Raw genomic sequence first — 8,074 nt, forward strand, 5'->3', positions numbered from 1 at the left:
TTTACCTGAAGGTTCGAGCACTGGAACAAATTCTAAATGTGCCCGTAGAACCGTAACACAATCATGATTCACACTACTTGTTTTCAGTTGACCTGCTTACTACCGCAAATTTTTTTTTTGTAACTCATTACTAAATGTATTTCAGTAGGTAACTATCGTCAAACAAGGAAAATAAATAATTCCTACATAATTTTGTGATTTTGCAAAACACAGTATAACTAATAATTTTCTTAAATTATTTAGAGGGCTCCGCCTCCCCAAACGAATTTTTCAGGGCCTCGGGCCCTCTCAGGCCCCATGGAGTTGGTGTCTGTGCTGCCCAAAAAATGATGAAATTAACTGAGTCAAATCTGAAAGTAATGAAGTGCTTTTTAGAATAAGGAAGTTACAAATGAAAATGGTTCAGTGATTTCGATAGTGAGCGGTGTGTGAGAGGCACTGTTTCTGACTTCACCAGGAAATGAATTTGGAACAAGATAGACCACTTTTTTTTCTTGTATCTATTCACGATGACAGCAGGAAAGAATATAGTATATGAGCCATAAGTAAATATCTTGCAGCTCAAAGTGTAGTCTCAGTGCGTTCGAGTCCTCACGCTATCACTTTACACATGGCTCTTCCATTGCCAAGAAAGGGGCCAAATCTGAAAGTAATTCTGAAAGCTTATTTGTGCTGTCTGGATAGTTATTTCTACATATACAGTACTGTGAACGGTCACAAACCTTGGTCGTACAGGAAATTCTGGACCACAAGAATGTAGTTACAGCTTACAGGCGTTGATAAAAATCTACGGGGACAGCTGAAAATGTGTGCCCCAACTAGAACCCAGTATCTCATGTTTACCTAGCAACCACTCTAGCCGACTGAGACATTTTTCTTACTGTCAGCTTTATTTGGTATTTTCATGAAAATCAGACTACCATAGTCAAATCATCATTTAATATCAGCTGCAAAAGGAAAATCAACAAATTAGTTCAAGCACAAACAATTATTAAATTCTGACTGGGAAGACGAACCCATTATCCCACCCTTATTGTAATTTTTTTTATATACATGAGGAAGAGAAAAAGTGACAAAACAAAGCTACAATGGAGGGGACTGAAGCCCAGGAAAGAAACAAGGGTCACAGGGGAACTTAAACAACTCCATGACGTTTAAACGTAAGAAAAAGCATATTCGCAAAAAGCATTCGGTATCGTGGCAACCGCTGCCATTTATAATGTGCAGTTGTCAGATAATTTTTAGAAACGCGGGGATCTGGGTCATTCCGCTTTCAACGACATAGTGGACACAGTAACCCTAGAGCCAGACAATCGTATTCGTTTTCGTCTGAGTAAGAAAGGATGTGTCCGGATGTAGGAAAATATCGTCTGTGAAAGCGGTTTCAGGCCCTCGAGTAAGGAAAGCTAATTGAAGGGGGACCCTGAGTCAATGATCACATCCGCAAGCAACAAGTCTTTGAAGTAAAGTGTCAGTTTGATGACATTCCTCACACTCATCAGTCGGACGGAATCCAATACGAAAAATATGATCACCAGTACGTATCAGACAGGAATGGCTTTATACCACGTTGAAGCAATTTCCATCGGCAATATAGGAAGACTAAGATGAGACCAGATCGTTTTCCAAGACGTTGACTGGGAAGCAATTTCAACAGAATAAAGGGAACGTAGTGCATCCCAACGGAGTGATAGCATGTTCGTATTAATATGCCTCACAGAAGTATATCAGCACCTAGGATATCGATAATTAGAAGGCATTCACGAATGTGCCGCAATTTAGGATTAATCCGTCTAACATCAACAGGAGGGATCAGACTGATTGGCCGAAGGTTGGAAAGTAAACGAGAGGTAACTGTATGCTTATAGGGTAAAACATTGCGGCGGGCAAATATGATGGATGTCTTCACTTTGATATCAGAAAGACCCAATCCTCAGAGCTTTCGAGGCCTCGCCACGACTTTATACTGGACACGAAAAATATGGCGGTGCTACAGGAATCGACTAGACAGCTGTTTCAGTTTGTGGGCCATCATCGCGGGAAGCGGGAAGACCTGCGCTACGTAATATGCTTCACTGAAGACATAGAACTCTAAAACCCATACCTTGTGAAGGAGGATAGGGGAATGTCGCCATGTTCAAAGATAACCCCGGGAACACGACTCGTAAACTCGCACCAATTTTGTGTCTCCATTTTGATCGGATTGGGATCCACTCAGGTCCCTAAGGTCCGTCGCCCAAGGAATTTACATGATCGAAGCCTCTCAACGGTAGCAACGTGCATTTACGACCAGTAATGTGAGCCCCAGCAAGACGACAAAATGAATCCAAGGTATCCTTAAGCCTCGCTATGTCTTCGACATGTCGTACTAAAACCATGACCTCATCGGCGTATGCACGGACCGAAAAAAGTTCCCACAATATGGTCCACCCACGAAATTGCGTGGGGAGGCGGCAACGTAAGGGCTCTAAGAACGAAACAGAAAGTGACATGGATAAGGAGCTTCCCTGGGGTAAACCACGTCTGATCGATATCCGAGGGTTGGGGTGACCGTACAGTTATCACTGAGATACTGATACCGGTAAAGAGGCGCGTTAAGACCCGTCGAGCATCATTATTAAAGCCGACAGCGGTGGGCACTCTCGTTAAAAATGTGGCTGAGACGAGCAAACGCCTTTTGGAAACCAAGGAAAAGCAAAGCCCCTGGGATATTAGCTGAGCCGCCACCGAAATTACATCGCGACATTCGAGGACAGAAGTCAGTATCGTGCGTCCAGGCACAGCATTGGTGGGCGGCAAAAATGGTATCGAGTAGCTTAGAGGGACGGATATTAATTGTTCGAGCGACAATTTTACAATCGAAGTTAAGGAGAGTAATAAGACAGATGCAATCAATCGCAGATCGACCTGTGGATTGCGGGAGGAAGACCAGTTTACCCTCCTGAACAGTATCAGGAAGTGAGACTCCACGAATCACTTCATTTACCATTGACGTTAATGGGTCACCAATGAGCGGCCAAAATTGAACAGAAAACTCCTCAGGAATACCGTCTAACCCAGGCAAATTGCGTGACTGAGATCCTGTAACAACAATATATATATATCATCCTTGTCAAAGGGACGCAGGAAGGCGTCAATTAACTGACGTGTGACGACGCGATGCAGGAAGGATGTAAATTCCTCGAGAGAGTTTTCAGCCGGGACATGGGTATCGTACAGATTAGTAAAACAGGTGTAAATAAAGTCGGAAATGTCACGGTGAGAGGTGAACATGTGGCCATCAGCGGCTGTGAGGGGGCAAGGCACACACGTTTCCGGCACGCCAGTAAACGGATTAGATGTTATAGAGGCGTCAGTTCGTCAGAACGTGGTTGAGACGTCGCCCGCAGTCCCTCCATTTGAATGCGTTTGAGGTGCAGCAATTTGGCTTTGATGCGCTGTATATCAGTAACCTGTAGGGGAGCATGCGTAGCACTATCGTACAATTGACGTAAGACTGAGTTGTAAAATTCTTGTGCTCGTCGATCGTCTGCCACCTTCGCAGCTTCTAAACGCATGGGAGCCCTATGGATTTTTGGTTTAGCACGCAGTGTCAACTATGCCACTATAAACGAATACCGGTCCATATTACGAGAACAACGAACCCATACGTCCTCCAGGACGACACAAGGGAGGTATCTTGCAAATAGGCTATATTTAGCATACAGGGAGGACGAAACAATTTTACCGATTGGCGCTCATAATTAAACGTGACGGCTACGCCGCAGTGGTCAGTAAAACAGTCTGGTATCACATCAACAGCCAGAAGTTGCCCAAACAAGTAATCGTCGTGGGAGTAAAGTACGTATATCGCACAAGTGTAGGATAGCGAGAAACCCACACTTCACGCAGGTGCAAGGAGGGCACCAGATCGCCGCAACCGGAAATGAATTCTTCTGCAACACAGGTATAAGTAAATATAGACACGCTCTGCCGGAGACTAAGTCCAAACACAGCAGCTGCTTGTACATCACAGGTAATGTTCAAATGGAGTCCACGAACAACATTTGGACCTCCAATCAATTGCTGTTTATTAAACTGCCCAGCCAAGTCAATATCGATCGCCTTCAAACTGCGATGCACAGGTACATTGCGGCGCCAGCTACGACGGTAACCACGTCGCAGATTATTACTAGGCCCACGTTGCAGAAGAATTCATTTCCGGTTGCTGGGCCGAGCCGCGATATCGCGCTGCGACCGGAAGTTGCGGTTGCGATAACAGTTACTGGGGTCCAGCTGCACCGCAGCACGGAGCGTCATTCGCTCTGCGAACGTCGAGGAGTGCGGACGCTTAGCTGTGGGAGTCTCGCTGGGCGTTGGCTTGCTACGTTCACTTGTGTTAACGTGCCACAGCAATGCCTCTGCGACATGGTTACCGTCGTCGCTGGCGGCGCAGTATACCTGTGTATCGCAGATTGGTGCTGTGTTTGGACACACTCTGGAAGAGTGTGTCTATATTTACTTAGACCTGTGTTGCAGAAGAATTCATTTCCGGTTGCGCAATAATCGCTGATAAGGACTGTGCGCGCGACCATGGAGCGGATTTAAGAGTGTGAGGTCCAAATGGTTTTCGTGGACTGCATCTGAACTGTACCTGCGATGTACAAGCAGTGTTTGGAGGTAGTACCTGGCTTACCCTTACTGTTGTATGGGGCAACCAAGCAGATTATGGTGGCCTTGAACCATTTCCAGATGCTAATATTTTGGCTTGGAAGACATGGAGTATTGCTGAGACTAGATGATCCACCGGCCGTAGAACAGAATTGACGTTCCCACCTAAGATAATCTGTGACGGGGATTTACAAAGCAGGTAAATGATTTCTTCTTTATAGAAACTCGTACGTGCAGTAGTAGGACCGGTGACAGAAGGGGCATAAAGAAGGAGTAAACTGAGATCACATCACGTGCACCCGATCCCCCAGTCAATGGAATGCCTTCCCTATAGAACAGCGCAATGCCCATAGAAAGTTCGGAAGCTTAAGAGAGGTTGAGAACCCAGGAATGGAAAACTGGTCGAATAAGACTTCCTGTTAAAAAAACATCTGCCCCATATTGATATACAAACTGTTGTAAAGCGGCGAGCCGAAGGTCAGAACATATTCTATTAATATTCAGAGTAAGAAATGAGTATGCTTGCATGGAAATTCAATACAGAAAGAAGAACAAAGAACGGTAGAGAAACGTCAGTTGACGGAGCAACATACAAGTAACCATACCAGAATCAATCGCCGAACCAAAGAGCGGAGGACCCTCTTCTTCCCACTGCTTTTTCTGCGGCCGTGACACGGCTCCCTGTGGCTGTTTACGGATTCTACTGCGGCTCCGCGGCACCGACGCTGCCGCCTTGGGTCGCGTGGGAGCATCATGTAGGTATTCCGTTTGAGATAGCGAGGGAGACACGTCTACATCACACTCGTCTGCAGACATAGGTTCACGGAGGGATGGTTGGAGAATAACAACGGGATCCACTGGCTCTTGAGAACCAATTAGTTGTTTCATGGGAAAAGGCTGTGACACAGAGGGGGCGACAAAGTCGCAGAATGAGGATGGGAAACAGAGTCGACAGGAGAAGTGTCCGAGAGAACCGGAAAAGACACGTGGGAACTGGAAGCAGGTTCCTGCACGAGTGGCCGGCCGCGACAACAGGAACAACGCCAGATAACTGTCAGGGATCTCCTGCTCAGGCATGAAAGCACGATTTCAGAGTAAGAAAGAGGGTCCTTTACTGGAGGCCCTCTGGAAGGGCAAACCAAAAGGGAAGGTTCATCTGCCGCATCATCCTTTGTTCGGCGACGTTTGTTGTGACAAATCACGGCGGGCACGTCGGGAATAACGGCGTCAACATCCCTACACAAGGACAGTGGGAGAAAATCAGGGGCGTTGTTTGTCAGCCGATCACAGCGTCCCTCAGTAACAGGGAGCTATTCAGTCTGAGATCCCTGTGGGAGAAGATAAGCTTAAGTCAATTTTTTACGCTGTTCATATGTAGGTTTTAATACCGCCTCAGGCAGCTAACAATTAGTACGGAGACGACCGCATTGATTACAATAATAACATGTTCCTTCTTGGCCACTATACGTAATAGGGACCCAAAAATCACATACCTCTAGATGATAAGGAATATATTTTTTGACCACCATTTCGACTGAATATCGCTATAGACCTGTAAGCGGTGCTGAGCAGACCAGTGTTCCTTTCGAATATGACGTATTTACACAAAACGAAGTAAAATGGGCCTCAGAAAACAGTCGTCTACCTCGGGCGGAAGGTTAAACACCCGGACATTCGTATATATCACTCCTGCATTAGCCAAGAGAAACATACTAGTGGAACCATCACGGTGCGTAAAGGGTACCTGTGAACGGTGACGAGTAAGTATCCTACCAACCTGAAACGGGTCAAGAAACTTAACAAAAACACATATAATTCGCTGTCAAAATACGTAATATGCACCTGATAAGTAGTGACTTTAATTGTATCGACTAACCATTCATGTATCTCCTAAAAACCTGGCTGGACGTGACGCGTGGATTTGTCGAAGGTGGAGCTGTCAGTACCTGTACGCGGAATTTTCGTGGGAACTACGGTGGACATCACGGCGCGAGACGACGCCGCGACAGAAAGGGCCGCACGAAAACCAAACACGAGCCGACAACCAGCGATGCGACGCGCACAGAGACCAACACGACACTAAACGGACACGAGGAAAACATGCAGCGCTACAGTAGAGGCGCAACTAGTAGCATAACTTTGTCGCCCTACGCGCGAAGCGGGAATATCCATCGGGGACAAAGAGTGTAGTGCGACTGCAGGTACCCAACTCTGGGATGCTCCCCGTGAGACCCACATTTCCCACTTAATGTCCACACAATACCTTCGTAGTGCCCCTGCCCACTATACTCGTTACTCGCAGCACTCCATTTACGGGTTCCCGTAAGAGTTTGAGCAATGTGAGTGCATCCGCAATGAAGATCATTGGCCGGTAAGCCCTATCTGTATGAAGATGGTATCTCTTCTTTCGGCCTTAGCTGTATGCAGATGGTATCTGTTCTTCTGGACATACTGGAACACAGCATTCATCAGGAAGAATGGAGATTTCTCGAGAACAGTATCTGTCACGTTTGGTAATTTCATGCGCGATATTACTGCTGAATATGATGATGTATGTTGTATGAAGGAGATTACTATTACCGTGATGGTGAGCCATGCCTTAACCCACGCACTGTGCTCCTTGGAAGGAACTACTCTCCAGTATCCCTGCAAAGGTGACCCAACAACCCACTGGTGGCACAGACTTACCACGTTCTCTGCAGTTCCAACTGGAAGCCACGGCATATCAGATAGTGTAATGCAAAGTGATGCTGTAGCGAACCACAGAATGAATAACAACACTGAGTAAAGACAGAATGGCCAGAGATAATTCCGAATAATGAAACTCCCATTAGTAAAATTGTTTACAAAACACAGATCGTGAAAGTAACAATTTGTGCTTCATGGTGAACGAAGAGACAGAACAGAACGTATATTGGACACTGTCAAGACTTCATAATAATAAAAATTTTTCCTTATGTCAAGTTGAGAGTTAACAGTAATGAGATGAGTACATGTCTTGACATAAGAATCAGAGTGAATGAATTTCAGACTAATTTTACTAAAAATTAGCTTTTTGTGTTTAATTTCACCTGCATATTTTTGTTGTTATGGTCTTCAGTCTGAAGACCGGTTTGATGCAGAACTCTAGGTTACTCTATCCGGTGCGACCCTGTTTATCTGCGAATACCTGCTGCAACCCACATTCTGACGAATCTGCTTACTGTTTTCATCTCTTGGTCCCCCTCTACAGTTTCAACCCCCCCACACTTCATTCCAATACGAAATTCGTGATCCCTCGATATCTCAGAATGTATCCCATCGACCGATCCTTTATTTTGGTCAAGTTGGGGCACAAATTTCTTCTCTCCCGAATTCTATCCAGTACCTCCCCATTAGTTACGTGATCTATCCATCGAATCTTCAACATCGTTCTGTGACACCA

This window comes from Schistocerca gregaria, chromosome 6, assembly GCF_023897955.1.
Source record: "Schistocerca gregaria isolate iqSchGreg1 chromosome 6, iqSchGreg1.2, whole genome shotgun sequence".
Classification (NCBI taxonomy): domain Eukaryota; kingdom Metazoa; phylum Arthropoda; class Insecta; order Orthoptera; family Acrididae; genus Schistocerca; species Schistocerca gregaria.